Below are 22786 nucleotides of genomic sequence, written 5' to 3'. Positions count from 1 at the left end.
TTATAGTCCAACACCAAAGCCTGTTCATCTTTCACCTTAATAAAGTATCTGGCATTATTTAAAGTTAGTTGCCAACCCTTACTATGAGGGCTAATTTCTCCTGCTTTTTTTTGACTTGACAAGAAAATCTTTGTCCAAATAGGTTTGGATACCGAGGAGCTGCTTGTTTTTTCTTACAAATACTTGGCTTGAGCTCATTCAGTTACATATGTGCCAGTGCAAATGTAAAGACCTTAAATGTAGTCTGGAAAAACATTGCCTCTGGATAGAACTTAATAGTTCTCTTAAGGTTTTATATGTATACGTGTTGAACAAAACAATTGGGACAGTGAAATACTGGAAATTCAGTTTGGGGCCGGGTTATTCGTTAGATGTAGGGGAAATTATCAGAGTAAGAAGGTGGGTGCATCCTAGTAGCCATGTAGTGGCTTTAATGAAGATGTAGTTTCAAATCCCACCACTGCAGTAAGGAGTGAGTTATGAATCCAGAAATACAACCAGAAATGGGATCACAAATGTAGAAATTGGGTTGCCAGAAAAGTTTGAGCTTAGTTGCTATAAGTTGCATCTTTCAGTGTCTGCCTACTTATCTAACATAACCTGGTATCTCATTGCTGTGAATCTGTCTTAACCTCTGAGGCAAATTTTGTTCACTCTTCTCTAGACTGCTTATGGAATATTTTCCTCCTACTCAATCTCTTCCAAAACTCATCTCTGTTGATTCCTGATAGGGAATCAGCAGTGACACTTTTTAGCCTTGTTTTCATGCTTAAGCATTTTTAAAAAATTTTTTATTAGATTTTTATTTTTAGTATCTCCTGTCTTCCCCTCTCCCCCTATTATTGAGTTACATATTTATTATGTGTAATTGTGAAATTGAATTGTATCATTCTCAGGGAAAATATTTAATGTCACATTTTCAAAAGTGCCTACCAGTAACCTTTAATGATGTAAAAAATAATCATTATTACCCTGGCTCATTAATACTTATTAATCATTGTTTAAGGTGGCCCTGATGAGTTTTGCTGTTAACTGTCCTTATCTTGCAGATGAAAGCCTCAGGATGCTTTTTCAACCAGAGAATACTGAATAGTTCATTGTATCAATTTTTGGTCATATATGTATAACACACATGAAGGATATGTGTGTTTGCCTAGACCCTGTGTCAGCATGTGTTTTGGGAACAAATTAGTATGTTGTGCCTCAAATCCCCCTTTGTTCCTTTGTATTCAAGGGGATTTTACCTTCCCTTTGAAAGACACTTGAGGAATACATGCCTGCTGTGAAAGCCTGATTTATTTTGCATTGCATCTGCACTGTCTGGTTCTGCAATATTTGGTTTGGAATTAAATCAGCTTCCCTGCATCTCTACAAAGGAATTTTTTTTTTTTCCTAAGAAGTTGACTCTTATTGTGTGCATTTTTGGCAAAAGTATGTGCATTGACTCTATTAGTGGCTTTTCTATGTGTATTAAGGTTTCTTATTTTCATTATCAAAGAAAATGTCAGTTACATGCTTTGCAGAATTAGGTCCTCACCCAGAAAGATTTTGAAATCAAGGGAGTGTAAGTGGAGTAAAGAGGAAGAAAACATATTAGTGGTCCTATAGTACAATAGTCCGATTATGTGCAGATACTGACCTTGGCAAAAGCTGGGTGGATGTACTGTTACAATAAATGGGGGGAAAGCATCAGTAAGTTTAAAAAAAAAAAGAAAAAATTGCAGTAGTGCCATCTAGTGTGCCAGGTGTTGCAGTTTTCTGGAAAGGGACAGTAAACTACTTTCAACCCATCCCACTTGTTACCTGACTCGCCTGCTGCTGCTGCTCCCTTTTCAGTCTGCTGACAGGAGAGCAGTAACAGCATTGACAGAAGGTAGAGGGAGAGACCTGAGGGCTGTTTTGCAGATGCTGATTCTGGCACACATACCATAAGGTTGTCATTGCTGCTCTAAAAAAATGAGCATCCATGGGGTTTTAAAGAAGGAGAAAGATAGCTGTTCTGTCTGTACTCCCATACAAATCTTGCTCTTCTACTCATTGGTTTCCACTGCAAAACATGTAATGGCTAAAACATCCTTTCTCAGCTACTGCAGGCAACTTTACTTGGTGTTGGAAGAGAAAAAAAAAATCAATTTTGGTGCCAGAAGAGGGGCTGCTGGTTTTTGAAACTTACTGGAAGAGCTGGAAATTATTTTTTGCCTGGTGTCTAAAGGAATTATGTTGAATAGAGGGTCCACAGAGTTCTGTGTATGAGAGGTGGGAGGTGAGAGGGAAATGAAGGGAAACAGGGATCTGTTCTGTGTGCTAATTCTTTGTCCTAGGAGCTCTTTTATCATGACCACCCTAGGCTTTTCTGCTGCTGCCTTTTCCACTTTCAGTGCTGACTGAACATCTCTGCTTTAATCCTGAGATATGCAAAGTGCATGGCTTACCCTTCAGTGTGTGAAGCTGCACAGGGTTTATTTATGTCTTCCGTATAGAATCTGCTTGTAACAAGTGGAAGAGTGATCAAGCCAGGAAGCGTTGTCTGTAAATGAGCCCAACATCTCCACAGCACACATAAAGCTGTGTATTCACCTGTCTTCTGCAGCTGGTGCTGGAGGATATTGCTTTTCCAGTTGGATTTGCTTGGAGCGCAGCTACAGCAGCATACCAAATTGAAGGTGTCAATTTTTAGCTATCAAAGTGTTAAGGAAGTTTTAAGTGAATGAAAACTCTGGATCCAGGAAGGAGAGTGTTTGATCTTTGCCTTGTTTTGTAGAAACTACATCTGATGCAAATCCATGTAGCACTTCTGTTTAAACACTTCTGACTTGAGGAGTAAGAACAGGCTAGAAGATGTTTCAAATCTCAGAAATATGGCTAGGTAATGAAAATGGAGTGGGTTATTGAGAGTGGGGTGGGGCAGGGGGAGGAAGCAGATATAAGTAATTTTTTAATCTACTTCTTGTAGATGTCCTTCCTGTAGAGCTAGTTTAAGTAGCTTGCTCTTTTCTATTTTGAAACTGGATGGGAGAGCTACCTCATCAGACATTGGTGCTCACAAGAACTCTTCAGTTAGGAGCTCATCTCCAAAGATTCTGAAAAACAATGAACTGAGAGGTTAACAGTTGGACTTGTGGAGGCTGTCCCCCAGGGAACTGTGTCATGTTCCCAACTGAATAGAGGGGCTGAGGAACGGATTTGCCCAGGGCAATATGAAAATGTGTTGCAGATCAGGGAATGTAAACCCATAAACACAAGGATATCTACAGCCAAAACCCCTCCAAACTTTACCCTGTCATAAATATGTCTTTATAAACCTGCAAAATACATATAGACCTGATATTCTCATATTATACCCTGCAGCATACAGGCACTTAACTCCCATTGATTTCAGTACCTAAATGGGAGCTGTAGATCCTAAATTGTCTTTGAGGATGTAGCCTTTAGTTCTTGGTTATTGCTGAAATTGAGAGTACTTGCCCATGCTCAGTACCTTTTAACGAGCTCAGTTCACTTCACCTAATAGACTGCACAGCTCACAGTTCCCAGGGAATCAATATTCTGGGCCAGATTCTAACTGGAGTCCTGCAATGCACATAGCTCTTCTAACTAATTTTTAAAATGTGAATTGTGTGTGCATATAGAATGGCATTATAATTTCCTGCCTTTTGAGTGGCTAGATGTGCAACTTTAATGTTCCCTTAATGTATTTTTAATGAACTTTCTTAAGGCTTCTGAGTGGGAAAAACATAAAAAAAATCTATAATATGGTCTAGACACTACTTAAATGACCCTTTTCCTGCAGAAGTAAGAAACTCAACAGGGAATTCCTTCTCCTGAAAGCTTCGGAGGCTGTGCAGCTTCTGACTTAGAGGCAGCATGATTGAAGCAATAGTTCTTCTAGAGTCCAAACTCAGTTGCTGCACATATCACAAGATACACAGTGGAAGAGGCATAAGCTGACAGGCTACTTTATTTTTTACTGTCAGCTATGTATTTATGCACAGCACAACCTTCTCCACTCTGTGTATTTCAAAGCGCTAAAAAATCATACCAATTGTACTGTGCATGCTCAAAGTGCAGATTTCAAAGGTTCATGACTCAGTCAAATCAAAATCAATTTGCACCAGAACATTCAAAAGCACTTCTTCTTACTGAGGGCCATTTCTATGCTAAATTTCAACTCTCTGCTTGATTTTTTTTTTTTCTTTACTTTTTTTTTTTGGAAAAGTTGCAAAAAATACTTGTAATGGTTCAAGTGGTTTTCTTCACTTCTTTCATATGCCAAATAGAAGAACTGCATTAGTTCAAACAAAATTACCCTTTTTGGTCAGAGACTGGGTCAAGAAAATTTCAGTCCAAAAGGCTAAAGGACAGCTGAATTAAAAGAAAACTGTACTTGGAAGAGTACATGAAAACTTAAATATTCTGATCAGCAATATTCCTGCTTTAGTAGCTTCACTAGTTGGAAAGGTATTGCATTTCTTTCTGTTATAATAATTGCAGGGAATGGGGAACATGTATCACAATAATTTACATTATTCATTTGATGGCATGTCACGTGCTGATTTGGTATCCAATTCTCACCTAGGTATTTTAAATGTAAAACCAGTTCCTCATCACTGTTCTTTCCTGGCCCCAAAGCTCACTAAAACTCCAGTTATGCCTACACTATGGAGCACTATGTAGCATGGAAGTTTCTGAGCAAGCTGAGAGGTGCAAGCTTGGTTCACTGAAGAGCTCTGTGCGGACCAATTGTGGCTCAGCAGGATGTGTTAGTGTATGTAGAGCTTTCTGTTGCCTTGGCTGGATTCCTTCCTTTGTCAGGTAGCTCAGATGCTTGATGCTGTACAGAGAAATCTCTCTGAAGAGTGTGAAGAATGCTTGAAAGTGGATCTGTTTGCTCCAGCTCCCCTCAGGGCTTTGCAGTGGCTAATGACCACTGGAGTAGTACTGCTATACTCTGCTGAAAATCAAATGCTTCTCCTCCTCCCTCCCACTTCCTTTGCTGGAGGAAGGCAGACAAAAAAGAGCAATCATTCAGCCCCTGCACTAGATGATGATTCTTAACTGAAGGTGTGTTAGCTGCCTGTTATGGCAGCTTTTTCTTCCCTTCACTCCAACTGTACTGAAAAAAGAGCTGTATCAAATCAATATGGTGCAGGAAGCCTGCTCTTAAAGGCTTCTAAATTCTAGGTACCATTGAAGAATTACTGTTATTTGTTATTTCCTGCACTTCTCTCAGATAACTATTTATTTCAGCAGTCATGTTTGAAATTTGAAGCAGGATATAGAAAACCTGTAGTATTGTATTTTTCTGAGGAGCATACAGACAGAGCACAAAGTCTATGAAAAAAATCTGAGATTAAGAGAAACTCAAACTGTCTGGATCTAAGATTTGACCTACTTTGAAGGTTGTCCCATGTAAAATTTAATTTACTGACCAACCAAATGTAGATGTATGGGTGTTCATGTGCTGCAATAAAATTCTGTAAAGACCATGAAATGTGACAATGATCTTTGAAAAGCTAGGTTATATAAGTGATATTACAGATTTTAGTAATGCTTTAAATTAAGTGTCTTCAATATGCTTAACCTTGCATTAAACTTAGATTTAATAAGACAGATGTATATTAAGTACTGAATATACTTAAGGGAGCAATCTTGCGTTGGCAGGGGATGGACTCAATGACCTCCTAATAGCTCTCCTCCATCTCTAATTTCTATGATACTAATTGATTATTAAAACACTTTTATTGAGGATTGATATGTAGCTATTATATAGTTATTAATCTTATAACCCAAGTGATATTTAATTTATACATAATTTTAACACACAATGTCATTTTAGTTTTTAAAGAATAACCCTGGAACTGGGTTCACTGGGACTCTGAAAAATCTTGGTGGTAAATGAGGTCGGCCATTTTGAGGTTAATTGCAATTTTATTATTAAATCACACATTACAGGGGTTTACAGAGTGAAGTAAGTTTACAGAGCTCTCCACATAAAAAATGTAGTGTTTGCCTCAGCTACAGCATTGCTCAGTAAAGACAAAGAAAGTTGCAATGAAGAGAGGTACATTTATTTGAATTAAATATTGTATGTTGTTAGATCTCAGACAACAGCTAAATTTTGAATATTTTAATGGTAAGCTGTGTATCTCAATTTTAGAATTGTGAAGAAATACCCCAAAACTCTGCAAGTTTGGGGAAAATGGTGCAGTGCTTTTGAACATTCAAAATTAATTTCTGTGAATGTCTGGCTAAACAAAAAGCAGAAGTTTTGTAGAGCTGTGTTATTAATTCAGCTTGTATATGCCTAGGGCCATGGCTCATAATGGCATTCCTTTCTTTTTAACAAACTGTCAAGATTTTCAAAGGACATCCTGAAAGCCATAAGTGCCTATTTGTTGGATGTATTTCTCATACCCTAAAGGCTTTCTTTGATATGGACTGATCTTTTACATTTATGGATGGAAGTTGCATTAGAAAATGCCCTTTGTGAAAACCTGTAATATCTCAAGAGTGGCAAACATCTGATCTTTGGCTAAGAAAGTATGAGGAGTGTTAGAAGTCTGAATGTTTTTTTAAAACAGGATTTTCAAATAATTAGCAGCAAGTAAAAATATGAATAAATTCAAAACCTAATGCAAATGTATATTAATGCTTGAAAGTTTGTAGTTACTTTAACTGATATCAGGGTAGACAATACTTCTCAGTTTGCCCATGGGATTTTCAGGGATTTGCATCTACTTTGTGATAAATATTTACATGCAACATATGTCTTTTGATGTCAAAAGTGTAATGACCAAGTTTTGTTTTTCAAGCAGAAGGCTGGAATGCAGATGGAAAGGGCCCTAATGTCTGGGACATATTCACCCATCAGGGAGGAGATCGAGTTTTCAAGAACCAGACTGGTGCTGTAGCTTGTGGCAGCTACACTCTGTGGGAGGAAGATTTGAAATGTATCAAACAGCTTGGATTGACTCATTATTGCTTTTCTCTTTCCTGGTCACGTCTGTTACCTGATGGGACGACAGGTTTCATCAACCAGAAAGGCAATTGTTTCTTAAAAATAGAAGGTTGCAGCTTTAATTCAAGGTTATTGCTGCAGTCTGGCATAATTAATCCAGTATGCTATTCTGCAGTGTAGCTTTGAAATTGCAACTTTTTTTCAGAGTAATTATGGGATGATTTTTTATAGGTTTGCAACAACTTGCTAATTAATATTCTAGATCCCCTCGGATAGCACAATCTTTTGGGATAGGATTATTATTATGTTTCCTATGTATCTTTTTGCTTACTCCAGTTTTTTTAATTGTAACTCTAAATCATTTTGCTTCATCAGAATGTTTATACTTACAGGGATCCTAGCCATGAGAATATTTTTGGATGGCTTACAATAGACAAGTTATCTCATTTGGCAAGTGCATTTAGATAGTTTATCAGTATACTCCAATGTGCTGAACTTCACATTGACTATTTTGCACTAAGGGACATACTTTTCCCAGACATTTTTCTTTAGCAAATTATGGAGAATTCTTCAGACTCTGACAGGAACTATGCTTAGTTCTCTGGCAAACAGAAGCTCTGAAGAGTTTTCACAGTCTCAGCAGGCAGTGTATATGTGTAAAGGGATACAGCACATAAATAAGTTGGTCATATTGCTAGAAGTCAGATATAAATTTTTTTTCACTTCTGATTAATTTATTTTAATTCCATTGGTGTGGACTGGGGGAGAAATAAGGATCACTCTCTAGGAAAAGACAGGAAAGGGCAGTTGTGCCTACAGAACAGAGGGAATGGAAGAAAGAAGAAATAAAGAGAATTGTGAAAAATAAAAGCAACTGAAGCTGAACCAGAAATTATGGAAGAATCAAAGTAGCTGGCTGAGATCTCTTGTATGCTGTAAGGATAATGTTCCAAGGAGAAAAAAAGCAAATATTTTTAAATGAACCTCTGACTCTCAATTCTGCTTCCTACTCTCCTGCATCTCAGTTCTACCAAGAAGATGTATATATTCATACTTCTGGGGCAGTGTTTGCCGTGGCAATTCCTTTCTTCTCCTGGTTTGAATATTGCAAAGATGGAAGGCTACAAAGGATAGGACTTCTTAGAAAATGCTCTGCAGGTTATCTGTACTAGGATGGTACCAGCAGAAGCAATCATTTTCTGCAGAATTTTGGTCATGAAGAGCTTGGCTGCTCAGTAGACATCAGCCTATCCTCTGCATCCTGCAGATTAAGGTTTTCACCAGAGAGTGGAGGAGCCTTTGTTTCAAGATTTCAGAAAAGCAGGACTGGTAAATCTGCTGTAAACAGACCAACCAGACATTTTCCCTTCAGAGCATGCCAGATACATGTGCCAGTATCCCAGAGAGGCTTGAATTGAAGCATTTTCTTTGCCACCAAAATTTACAATACATGGCCCACTTTCACTGGCACAGCTTGTCTTTCCCTCAGAATGCTTTTCATGGGGTGTTGAATTTAAATTTGGCTGAGTTGTTGTGGTTTCTTTCCTGTACTGATATTCCTTCAGCTGGGGATGCAGGCACTGCTAAACCCCACCAAGCTGCCTGCTGAATGGGCTTTGTCATTTAGTTGTCAGAGTGGGAGATAGCAAGCAGACATTCTGAAAGCACTCGGTAAGGAAAGCTAACATTTTGACAAAACTCAGCTGTAATTTCAGAAAATGTTCACTTGATCCCCAGTATAAGCAGTTGGCTGATTAATATGATGAACTTTACATTTAACGAAAGGGCATTGGCAAAACTCCAAGTAGGCCAGCTTTCATTAGGCAGGAGTTCACTTCTCCTGTGCAGTGATCTGTTGAAGCAATTGTAACTGCATAGCATGGAAAGGCCATCATCTTCTATATAAACATTTTTGCAAAGAGCATGTGAAGAATTAGAAAGCTTAAAGCAATGTCCTTTCAAATAAAATCGTTCACACCAACTGATTCACTACCAATTTCACACCTAAGATGTAGGGCATTTGAAAACCTTTAAAACCATTCCATTTCTAACTTGGAGGTAGGGTCTTTCAAAGCAGTGATGCTGTAGATGTATTGTTCCTAAGATGTTTCAGGTTTTAGCTTAAAGCTTACACCAAGTTTTTCAAGTATTTTTATACAATTATTTTTACCCTAGAAGGTGCCCTGAGCAGAACAATTGAGCTGCTAAACATTAGGTGTCAGTGCAGAAGAAGGCAGAAGTTGTAGACATGGGGATATTGAGTCTGAGAATTTTATGTTATGCCTCACCTCAGCATGAAGGTAGGGAATCTGAATGGGGAGAGATGGCAGAAAGAAGAAAAGAACAATCCTTCACTTTCTAGTGACAAACTGCTCCTTAATATCGGTAATCCCAAAATTTTGGGTTATCTCCACAAAAGCCTTATATACACACTTCCTCAGAAAAATGTTTTCTTTTGTATTTCTGCATCTACCTGACTCAAAGATACAACCAGAGAAACTAAGTCAGCCAACTCTGGAAGGTATGAGACAACCTGGATATTTGACTTGACATTAACATTTTTCAGGCATGCAGTTCAATTTCTCTTCATTTTCTAACAAAAGGCATAAATCTTTTCCAATATAGGTATTTAATCGAGAGGTAAAAAATAAATGATGGCTGGTTGCACTTAAATGTTATAAATTGTACTATATAATTTATAATCTGAAAATCAGAATGAGAAATGCTAGTGTCTTCTAGGAGGGATTGGTCTTGATATGAGAGGACAGGATCCCTGAGCAGCAAAGGATCTCTTTTTTCCCAGTTTAAGCTTGTGTAGTAAACCTCATGGTCTCATCAGCAAAGAGTTGGGACACCCAGTCCCACTGAAGACAAATAGAACCCCATTCAAAAATAAGAGTAACAACATGTATTTGCTGCTAATTTCTATTGCAAATGCTAAAAATTTGCTTTTCAAAATTTAAGTTCTAGTACATTCCTTTCTCTTTTGCATGAGTGCGTTCTCGGGCACAGGCACTTATCTCCTCAGAATTTAATGTATTTTTCTGGTGCTGCATTTGGAAGGAAAAGCAAACTACATGTGAGATTTATTGTGAATTACTTTGTAAACAATCTTATTGAGTCTTGCTGTGTGGAGGGATGTGTATGCATCTGTTTGTTTAGGAGAAGACAGTGTCTAAATCTGGGGTTCATAATTGATTGCTGCAGTAAATGTTGTCTAAAAAAAGCAGTTTGGCAGAAATCCCTAATACAAGTCATTTGAAGTTGGGTTAAGTTGAAGTCTAATACTGTCCTTTTAAGAAGGTGGTATGGAGTTCTGCGTTGGCATTTTCAAACATCAATACGCAGTAAGCTGAACCTGAAAATACCGAGGAATATGTAACAGAAGTATAGAACAAATTTCCTGCTTTGGATTAAACTAAATCTCTAGTTCAGAAACTGTTAAGAATAATGATCTACGCCATACATAACCTCCTAATCATACATTTGATTAACCTTTGCAATTTAGTCTTCCTCATGCTCCTCCCTTCTGCTGTGTTTTCAACTTCTGTAGACATTTCTGAGTTCTGTGTTTCAATACAAGGCCTTGGGATACATATTTCACAAGCACCTATGTTTTATTAGGATATGTGGTGGTTTAAGACCCACAAAATTTTTATGAATTTTATGTTTCTGAGGTTATTAAACACTTTGATGTATTTAGCCCAAGTCTCTGAAGCAAAGGCTGACTGATTTCTACATTCCACCGGCATGAACGAGACCTATTCCTATCTGGAGCCTCTTAGCTTAACAAATAATAATTCAAGGCCACTGTTGGCCTTTTCCAATTACTGCACTAAACCAGATAGTTCAAGTAAAAGAGCAAGCTAATTGATACTCTTTGAACCAGAGCTTAAGATGTGTATTTCAATATCTAGTGTTTTCAGAAGGTTTAAAGCAATACAGTTGTGTTTGGATGTAAGCAAAATTAAAAATGCCTATTTGAGAGCTTAAGACATCCTGATATTTAAACTTACAGTGACCTCTCAGCAGCATAAAAATAGTCCTTTAGGAAACATATTTATGTCAGCCTCTGCTAAATCAGAACAGAAGGTGAATTTCTTTTAAGCCTCTAGAAATACATCCCCAGTACTGGCCAGCTTTAACAACACATCCAGGAAATTAAAGTTGATCTCTGTCTTAGCAAGAGGGGACAAGAAAGGTTAGAAGTCATGAGCTTTTAGAGAGGTGAGCTAATTCCTTCTTGCAGTTAGAAGGACTGAGCAGTCTGCAGCAGTGGCAGTGTAAAAAGGTAAGAGATGGTTTCTTGGATAAACTATTGCCAAGCCATTCAAGTTGATGGCTAAACAGACCAGTGCCTCAAACTCCATCTACAATCTAGTAGAACCCAATGAAAAGCCTTAAATATCACCTAGATCTAATGAGTGAAACATTGAATTCACACCATTGCAAAGTGTTGAATATATTGACCATATCTTTGTCCTGATGCTGGCACAGTAATGGAGAATGGAACATTCTAGAGGAAACAGCTAATCCAGCTAACCAAGTTCAAAACATAAAAGATCAGTTTAGTTACCTTGCTCAGTGTGGCACTGAAGTTTTTTAAAAGACACAGTTCTCAAGGAGAGGAATGCTTTCATTAGAGCAAATCTACCTGTAAGGCTCTCAGGCGTCAGGCTTTTTCCAACACGCTTGTATCTTGCACACGCAGTCAGGCTGCCATTCAGGCATTTAAATGAAAGGATTATATTTTCATGTGACCAGCACCCATCAGAATTATGTTTTTTCTGGGGAGTTGCTGTCCACTGATCTATTTTGAAAATTTGCATCCTCATTTCATTTTATGTGCCTGGTTGGAAGATTTTGTGTGCTGAGCATTTTTGCCAACTCTGGGGTCTTGTAACAGTAGTCAGCATGCAGTTGAGAGAAAATATTTGCATCTCATAACAGAGAAAATGTGCAGTGAGGTTTCTTCAAGTGTTAAAATGTAATAGAATTATTATTAACCCTTTTCCATTTCTGTTAGTATTTTCAGGAATCAATTCTTACTGCAAAACCATTAATAACCTGGGGAATGGCATCCTGATCCCTGTGTCACTTTGGTTTGTCTTAATCCTTAAAAAATAGAGGTGACTGGAGATCTGAAAACATCACTGAGACCATTGATATTACTGTAAATTATTGCTTCAGAACATTTGCAGACTGAGTGGTCATTACTAATGGGCCTTATGTTGTTATATGGGTCATTGTTTAAAAGGTATAGCTCCAGTATTGGTATAAGAGCTTACAAAGCATCTTATAATGTGTAAAAAGATCCTGCTAAACACTGATGCAGTAGCAGTAATGTATTTGGAGAAAACACTTGGGCTTGTGGGCTTGTGTCTATAGCTCAGATTAGTACAACCTCTATGAATTCTGCGGAAGAATTTTGAGGAGCCCATCTGGATGGCATAAGACATTGCACAAGATATAAATAAACAAGTCACCTTGGGATTTGTAATTTAATTTTTTCATGCTGGCTATAAAGAGTAGGAGCCTCAGTGTTGTCCTATTACCTTTGTACTTGATAGCTATTTTGCAGTTTGAAATGACACACCAGTGTTATATCATCTTTTGAACTCCAGAAATTATCTTCCTGATGCCAGCAGTAAGGTTTTCCTGGCGTGCATCTACTCCTGGCAAGGAGATGTGTGGTGACTGCCAGTACCAAGGGGTTAAGGAGCAGTGACAATAAGCAGATGCTAATGCAGGAAAGATATTTTAGTCTTCTCATTAAAATATGTAATTTCACTGTCTTCATGGATATTTGCACAGTTTTGCTTTTCCATTGTTAGTCATAAAAGGTCACTTCATGGAAAATTAAGTTAATAGGGTCAGTGCAGTTTGATGAAAACTAGTTTTAGTTTGTAGCTTAGAAAAGATAGAGGGTAATGCATCTGATTTTATGGGCTTTCTTACATCTGTTCTGAATAAAACTTCTGCTCTCACTTGTTCTAGGATACATATAATAACCCTATAATTTACATCACTTAGAATGGGTTTTCCCAAAGTGACCCTGCTCTACTTGATGACAGTCAATGATGGGAGTATTTCAGACTGATTTTACAGGAAATTTTAAAAGTCAACATTTAAAATTATGAAAGATCAATTCTGCAAACTTAATATAATTTTAGTCTGTGCTTATTTGCATTCAGCAATGACCAATGATTCTTGAAGGTAAAACTTATGTAGATCTGAGTAAAGTGATATGATTAGAAAAAAAATGTTTAGCTGAAAGGAAAGCAAGTAGTTTTAATCTTGCTGTGGAAACAAAAGGAAAGGTGCTTCATACGTTCATTATTTCTAAACTTGTTTTGTAAGGTCAAAGTTCTTCATTGAGCAGAGCAACCACTTTCAAAAGTGCCTATAATTCATACTTGTCATTTGCAGGATGTCAAGTTGAGTGCACCTAAAAACCTGACCATTGCATCTCATAATTTCCTTACAGAATAGAACTTCCCTCACAGTGAGGTCTGTGTAACAACTAATTCCTGTACATGGTCATTAAGTCATTATAACTCAGCTTCTGCCTTTATGTCAAGGTGGTAAAAAATGTTCAGCACTGGCAAAACTCTGTTTTTATGCTTTACCTATAGTTTTTGTATTGGTCCAATTTCCAGTCTTCTGGAAATTCTTTCCATACCTTTCTTCTGTTGGTAGTATTCTCTAAAGTAATTTACTGGAAGTAGATCTTCTCTCTGTGTAGCAAGTGAAATGCATTTTAAGATGTCAGTTCATTTTGATAACAGCTAGTATCCCTGTTGTATTTGTCCAAAGTGATTGCAATTATGAAAGTCAAATCATAGTTCAATAATTTGTTGTAGCCATTTTTCCATTGACATTCTTATTATTTACTTTTGCTGTTTATATTCTTTCTCTTATCCTTGCTTTTGTTAATATGTTCACTTAAAAGCTTCCTTTCCAGCTTCTTTCTCTTCCTTTAGAGTTGCAATTATGCAAAAATCCATACCGATTACCTCCTTTTGTACAACTAAGTAGAAGATGCACAGGACCTTTTTCTAGCGCTGAAACCAACTGGTAGGTCTTCTTTCTATCAGAAGCAGACAGGCCATCTACCTGCTGTCTTTGGAGAGCACTTGCTTGGCTGTTCTATATCTGGCCCCAAGCCATGTCTGGAGACTAATAGTTGGCATTGGACAGCAATTTTATCAAGGAATTTTGTTTACTTTGAGGTTTGTAGACAAGATATCTGGATTTTACTTTCTCTGAAGATGAGAAGAAATTAATAAACACTGGATTCTCAGTGATGAAATGGAATTTATTTACCAAATCGAGTTGTTTGACAATGTTTTAGAATGTACAACAGCTTATCCTGGAGTAAATATTTAGGGTAGGTCTGATGAATCCCACTTTAATGCATTTGTTGACACAGTTCTCTTTATGCATAGTAACAAATGAATGAGACTAGCTTGGAGGTAGATGCCTATTGGAAGACATCAAGAATTGAGTAAAATTTACCTTTACAATTTGTTCAGTCCAAAAAAAACTTTTAAATGAGTATGTGGTCTGAGTGTAATGCAAACTTACACAGGTTTAATAATGGATGCAGTTTGGCATTAAGTTTATAATTTTATCTGATAAAATAGCATGGTGGGATGCTGGCTGAAATGGGTCCCTCTATGCAAATATAATATAGCTGTTAAATCCATCAGCTGCAAGGCACTCCATGAAGATAGGTCATTAACATTATCCTCATGTAACTTTGTACCTGCTACTCTGAGTAAACAGTTTGTCAAGGCCACTCCACATGTAATGACCCACAAATGAGCAACCCATTTCAAGTTTTCAGCTCAGATTGATGCAAAGCAGGATACTCAAAGATGTTCACTTTATTCAGCGCTTAAATGCTTAACTATTTATTAAGTGTTACATGAAGCATAACAGTTTAATTGCTTTGCATACAGTGTCTACTCTACAATAATTCCTTATCTTTTGAGCTAACTTTTGAAATTATTAGTACAGACTCATTCGTGCAAGGGACTCTGAGTCATGACCAGAGACTGTGGATTTTGCAGTGTGATTTAAACACCTACTTACTTTTTTGACTAACCAAGAAATAAGTAGGGTTGACTATAAAGAAGTGTATATCTACAGTTTGTTACTGTATTTATTATTAGAAATATTTTAGTATCTTTTAATTAGATTGATAATGTCACCATTTTATCTTTCTTTTCATTAAAAAACCTTCCTAGCTTTTAAGATACATATTTACACTAGTTATGTTAATTTTTTCAGCCAAAAATTTTCAAAATAATAAGGACTTTCTCTTTTCAAGATCTTCAAGATCTCTTTTTAGAAAGAGCTGTGCTCTAGTACTCTGAAAATCAGAGTACTTCAATGCCTCTCAAGCTACAAGTCCAAAATTCCTACAATTTTTACTGTCATCAAGACTGTTAAAATTACAAGATTTTGGAGGGCAGGAACAGTCCTGAATTAATACATCAACAGTGTCAGAGAAAATAGAGATTTCTATTTTTCAGTTAGTTAACAAGAATAGGAAGAGCAATGTAAATACGAACTAGGAAATAGAGAACAGCATGCAGCTACTATAAATCATATCATTGTTATTATAGATGTGTACAACTGCTGCCATGTTGCTTCTGCAATATATGAATAGATAAAAATATCAATATTTTATTAAATGTGGATATACATATTTAGCACCTCGACAGAGCCATAAACATGCATGCTGCTTTACAGATAAATGAAAGTGATGTCTTCTTACCCCAAGGGACTGAAAATCTAATTTAGATACAATGCATGAAGAGACGACGAACAAAAAGCTGGATGAGAGGTAAAAAGAGAACATAGGTCAGAGTAGTCAAATGCTTTTTACTACAGCTGCTCTTTCTTAATTTTATGTAATGTATGTTAAGGATGACATCTAGACTAAAGATCACGGCTGTCAAAGAAAAAAATGGTAGTTGAAAAGACTTAGTTTTGAAAAATGGAGCCTTCTAAAAAAGATAATGTAGTTCTATAAAGTCTGTGGAGGAAGGCAATGCAAATATGGGTAAACTATTGCCAGCTGATGGAGAAGAGCACTGAAGGTATTCCATAGTCTGGCTGGTCGAAGATTAATAATGCTGATGGGGAGGAAAAAAATAATTAAGTGAATTTTAGGTTGCAGAGTGCTGCAAGAAGTAGGCACTGGCAGTTAGTAGAAATAGAAAGTAAAGAAGTTGAGGATGATGTGATGTGATATGAGCAGAGGCAAATAAGAGGGAGATGAGCAAGAATAAATGTGAACAAGCAGGACTAGATTTGGAAGTAAATAGGAAACATATGAACATTTAATTTGGAGTCAGCTAGAAGGTCAGCAGTAAAAGATGCAGGGCAACTAGGAGAAATGATTGTGAGGAGAAAAGGATGGGTAAAGCTTGAGATTCAGATGGTGTTAATTTTCTCCTTAAATATCCTTGAATGAAGCAGAAGAGAAAATGAGATACAGAGAATGCTGACTGCAATGGGAAGTGCAGAGCAGAACTAGAACTGACAGTAAGCAAGGTGGTGCAGTTAAGGAGGTTTTAAAAATTGAACTTTAAGTTAAATGCAGTCCCTTCTGGATAGCTTTTTGTGTCCTTTTTCTCCCAGACTTCTAAGGATTGTTATAAAACCTTTATATATTGTTGTCACTGTACACTCCAACCTTGCTCTCATGAACTAACCATTTAGTCTGTGTTGTAGATACGTACAAGCCTGCTTTTGCTGCATTCCATGCACATTAAACAGTGAGGTTATAATGCAATACTCTAGTCCATGAAAATATGATTTATTGTTAAATTAAATATGGATGTCATAATGTGAGCCCCTTGGGTCAACTATAAGCTGAATGTTATTGAAAGAGCTGCAGCAGCAGCTCTGTTTCTTCATTGCTGCAGACAAAAACGCCTCTACAAATAGAATACAACAATGCAGACATATTAAGGAGTCTCTGAGATGTGCTGTCCCTGGCATAACATTGCCATGTGACATTTTCAAGAACTATAAATACATTGACTGCATTATAGTGTAAAAGTTAAGAAGCTTTGCAGTAGTCACTGCAGAAGCATTAAAATCAAGCTGAATTTGTTGTGGATACTATGGGGGATTCAAAGCTTTTAAAAACCCAAACCAACCCAGACAAAATAAACAACTGAGAAACCCTTAAGTCATAAAAATATATCTAGGATAACACAATATTTTTATCAGTTTTTAGTGCAGTTTTAAAATGTGCAGAAGACACAATTATGATTCCATAAAGTTCCAGTTAAATGCCAGTATTATAAGTCCCCATGATGACAAGAGCAGATACATATAATTTCTCAGAAAAGATGTCTGAGACTGTTTAGACAATAGGAGTTTCAGTTACCACTGTGTAGCAGAACTTCCTTTTTAGTCAGTTTATACATAATTTTTTCGCATTAATACTTTAATTTGAATGTTTTAACCTATGAAAGAGAGCACTTTTTTTTAAACTCTTAGCCAGCAGTCTTACAGTGCAAAATTATGACAGAAAATTTCTTTCTCCAAAATGTCCTGTTCTCTGCCTACAAAAGTATCTTCAGTGAAAAAAAACCCACAGTTGTTAGCTTGTGAGCTCTTGTTGGGAAATTTCTACTGGAATTAGGGTAATAGAAGCCTGGCCAGCACAGCAGAAGAGGATGTCTGAAACAAAGATATGTGAGTGAATGTCTTCATTGGTACTACCTTGATTTTGATTGAAAATAAATTGAATTAAAAGACAAGTTATGCATTAGCTGCCAGCTGTCTCTGGACTGATCAGATGGCCCCTGGGGAAAGGATTGGGTAAGGCACAGGAGCTTTGTGTGCAGTGTTAAAAAGAGGATAGCTAGACTGAGTGACGCAGAAGTGGTTTGTCCAAATTTTTTGGAAACAGGGGTGTGGCCATTATTTCACATCCTCACACAGTACATGGGATGTGCTTTGATTCAGAAGTAACCAGACCCCAGCCCCCAGTGAACTGTTAGTTTTCAAAAGCACTAGCAGCTGCAGCACAAGAATAGCTTCTGTTCTGTAGAGGAGATATTGTGTGGGAGGCTTTAGTTACCTCAGAGAGGATAACCTAAGTAATTTGGCACTGTGGATGTTGTACTACTGCTAGATAGCTCATGATTAAGTCACTGCTAGAAACCTCTTTGGAGTATTAGTTTTGATACAGACATACTGTTTTCTTTGCCTAGCAGTGCTACTGGATTGTTGAAGCAAAATTCAGGAGTTTTCAGCTTTGCTGCTGTTTGCCTTAGTTGTGCAAGCAAAAACTGAAGATTTCAATAGCTAACCAGCTTCTAGTTTCCAAATCTCACCTATGTGGCCAGAAAGTTAAAGGTAATTATTGCCCACCTGCACGTTAGAGAGTTCCTGTAGGAAACGATTTTTACATGTACAATGTAATCCCCACATCAGAAGTAGCTGCTGTAGTTCTTTTGATTCTGTTGGGTTTTTTTTTTTTCTTTTTACAAGATGAAAGACAAAGACAACTCCACTGGAAAAAGCCCCAAAACCTCATAAATAAAAAGGAAGGATTTTGGCCTTTGTGATGAATAAACAGTCTTTTATGAAAACTGGGACTTTAAATTAATCAGATGTGGTTAGCACATAACATCTTTGGATTTGATATCAGTTCTAAGCCACATGCCTCATATGGAGTTATCTTTCAGGAGTAAATGTACTGAATCCACAGAGGCACATCATTAAAAAATACTGTGGTGGTGTTGTGTCTTTGAGACAGTTTTTTATTTATGTCTCCCATTTTTAAGATAATTCAGTTTAAAATAACTCAGGCCCATTAAGTACATTCTAAATGCCTTCTTAGGATTATGTACAGAATCACTATTAGCAGAATCTAAGTTAATATGTAATACAGTTTGGCTAAGCTTTTCCATATAGGCATATATCTTTCCTGTAATTGAGAGATAAGTTTGGTTCATTAGAATAAACATCTGTATTTAGATATCTATCACTTCTTAGTCACTGATTTCTATTCCAGAAAATGAGATTTTGCCTTTTAATATACAACAGAAAACATATTTCTTCTTAGGGAAAAGCGAATTACCAACAATATTATGAAAATTTGTTCAAAGGGGATATTACAAAATTAGAGAGAAAGCTATTGAGTGTAGTAGTGATGGTACAACTTTTATCCCAAGATGTTCATATGTTCCTAAGTACTTTCCACGGGATGTATTAATGCTCTGCTTCTCATTTGGCTAAGTGTCTGCTGTTGACTATTTAAATAGATGGACCTGTGATATGATCATCCTTATGTTCATTTGACAATTGCTGACGAATGGATCTCTTCCAAGACACATTTTTAGAAGGGCAAATAGAAGAAGGAATGAGAAGATAAACTTAGTTAGGATCTACTGTATTAAAAAAAACAACAACTGTGTTTTGAAATGCTTGGGTGGGTAGTTAATATATTACTATCCAGCTTCCGAGCCAGTTATTTTTCATTATGTTTCTGTGATAATAATAGCTCATCATTTGATTTCATGGGAGTTATTGTCATTCTAAAGGGCTGCAAATGATATAAATGCAGCTGTACAGGGAATATTACAATGTCAAACAAAGTAGTGTCATTGCAGATCCATGTATATGCTGCCACAATGTCAATATAAAAGGAAAGAAAGCATTGATCAATAGTGCATAGTATCAGAAGTGATTGGATATAATGCAAACAATGCATTATCTCTTATACAGTCTTATTAAATGAAAATACAACTTTCAGGCTATAACAGTGCATTGGATTTGAACTCATGTGTGCCTGGTTGTCAAAAGCCACTGCAATTTTTACTGAGCAAGTATATGCCCCTTCAATGCATTAAGAGATACATTCAATATGACCTACTTTATAATTGCTGTGGGAGTTTGCCTTTGCATTTTTTGAGTTCTCTGTTCAGATTCTCAACCATAGCATTGCATTAGCTTATTTGCATTGAATCAATTTCACTAAGAGTTCTCCCATTTTTATATAAAGAAGTACTTAGCTTTGTTACACAGGGAATGAAATATCTTGATATCAGTGTTAAACGAGGGAAATTGAGGTAGCACAAGTTCAGTGTAATTTAGCTAAGGTCAAAAAGCAGATGGGATAATAATAGGAATAGTACCTGGATTTTTCTGCTCTCCTATTCTGACTCTGTATGTGCAATGTCACATTCCTGCTGCTAACAAAGACATTTTGAAATAAACATTCATATCAGAGAATATGAAGATGTACCTGAATGCATGATATGCATCTTTCAAAAACACTAATGGGAAAGTCATCTACTGAACTTATATACTAGCTGGAAATTAAATACAAAATGTTACTATTTCAAACATATTAAGGATGCTTATCCCTATTGAAGCAAGTCTGATATTTGAGCAGAAGATTTTTGAGGAGTTAATAATTCTATTACATGGTGGAGTAATTTGCCCAGCAAAAAGATGGATGATTATATTTCTGGGAAATAAAAAATCCAATTATCAAATAGTAAAATAAGTGCAAAGCATTATTCCTCTATAAGTTTGCTACATCTGTCTGGATATAACAAAATTTAGAACATATAAATTGGAAAAAAACCCATAGCTTTTAATTCTTCATGCTAGAATAACAGAAGACCAGCTACATTAAGTTTTTTGGAGTTCCCTAAAAATTATTTTAAGAAGGAAATATAAGAAAATGAAGTTGTCAAAAGGAGAATCAATTTTATCATGTCCTTGAATGCTTTAAAATTTGCTTTTACATCTAATTTTCTTTCAATAAGGTAACAATTGAGTGTATTTTCCTTATTATTCCCTGAAAGAATGAACCCTCTGTGGGTGTCACTATTTTACTTTGTAAAGTAATACCGGAATAAAGACCTTCCTAATATTTATCACAATTCTGTGTTCTATTTTCAAATTGTGTATCCTGGAACATTTACAAGGTATAAAAGTGACTTGGAAGCATCAGAATGTAGGGGTTTTGCAACAGTCTTGAACTGGAGATAAAATCTGGAGGGAATTGGATTTGTATGGCAAGTGCTTGCTAGTGTTAGGCTCAAGGGATTAATTGTCAGTTAAAGGGGAAAAAATGCCTCTGCAATGGCTGTTTGCAAAACAAGGAAAGAATGTTTGCAAAGATTCCTTCTCTTGTGTCTCACACCATGTTCCCCCTGTTTCAGTATTTAAGATCCTTTCTATTTAAGAGCCTTTCAGATCCTTCTATGTAAGTATTGCTTTTTATAACCTCTGTAACACCATTGGGTTAGGCCTAGAAAATACTTGAATTCCTAGAAACCCTCACTTTCTTCATAGCTAAAGTTTAATTTTTGCTGTTGATATTCTTTGTGTTGCCTAATTTATTGGTGTGGAATAATAAAGTTTATATGGACATTAGCAGCTGCTATGGGAACTCCAGTAAAGGACATAAACAACAAAAGCTTTTATTTTTCAAAAAGTGTCACGTGCACATGCCTTAGGTATTTGAATGTTTCTATAAATAAGTCAGAAACAAACAATGGTGTTACAGTAGTTTGCACTCTTCTTTCTTGGAAGTATAAGAAATTATATGAAGCATAATTTTACAAAGAGAATTCAAAATCCTTTATAATGAATTCTTGGATTGATTGCTTGGATGATTTTTAAAGAAGTGACAAACCAATGCTGGTATTACTTCAGGTAAAGTCACTGAAGAACTCAGGCAGTATATTTTGTGCCTGGACTAATACCTTCACAGTAGTACTCAGGATCCTGCTGTAACAACTGAAGCTATCATGCACTTTTCAAGTTTATTCCTCACTCACCATGCATTGTAAAAATCAGATCTAAAGATCCTAAAGGAATGAATAAGCATGGCTGAATGCAGAGCCAGACATAAATGCTTTAGTCCTTGCAGAAGGGGAGAAAAGAGTGCTTTTGGCTTCTGCAGCTTCTGAAAGTCATTCGAAAGCTCTCTCTTGGACTTGCATGTCTTTTATATCTACAGCTCAGACTGTCGCCTCTGATCTCAGCAACCAGCTTTATGCTTGTCTGGCAGTCTTTTTCTCATGAGCTACCCCAGCAGTTATGAGCAGCTGGGTGCATAAGTAAACAGTCTCCAGGTTCTACATCCTGTTCTTTACTCAACATCTTTATAAGCTTCTAAAAGGGATCTTTCACTAAGTAATGCAATTTGCAGAGCTAAGTGGGGCAAAATCATCAGTCTCCCCTGTCATATATTGGCTTTGCAGGGTGGTTATTAGCTTCAACACTGGACCTGCATTCTGAGCCTTCAGTAATCCAATGCTTTTTTAATGTAGGTTACAATGTCAATTAGGGCCATGGCATCCCCTTCTTATTTGTAGTCTTTTGACTATTGTGGATTTTTTCTGTTCCTATTTTACTATCATGGCATTTCTCTTTTTTTTTTGTCCCCTGCTTGCCTTATCCCCATTAGTCCTGTGTTTTCCAGCAGGCAGATGCTGATTTTCCTCATCCATGTGTAATCCAAATGAAATTTTCATTTTCCATATTTTATAGTCTGCTGCTATTCACCTTTTTAAACACAGGCAATAGCAGCCCAAGGGAGAAGAATTCACTAACCTCCTGGGGAAACTAAAAATGATCATAGTCTAGCAAGTCAATCTTTAAATGTCCTTTGCCCATTCCACCCTCCCCTCTGCTACTCTTTAAGTATTTAAATCTGCCCCCTACCAGTCAGACTTCCTCACCAGATGGTGCCTTCTGACTAGCTCTGCCTTTCTTCAGAGGATGAATAAGTACGGCAAAGAGCATAAGGAACTGGTGAGACAGCTACTGGAA

This window comes from Lichenostomus cassidix, chromosome 4, assembly GCF_008360975.1.
Source record: "Lichenostomus cassidix isolate B80296 chromosome 4, HeHo_3.0, whole genome shotgun sequence".
Classification (NCBI taxonomy): Eukaryota; Metazoa; Chordata; class Aves; order Passeriformes; family Meliphagidae; genus Lichenostomus; species Lichenostomus cassidix.
Note: the sequence above shows the minus strand (reverse complement) of the source record.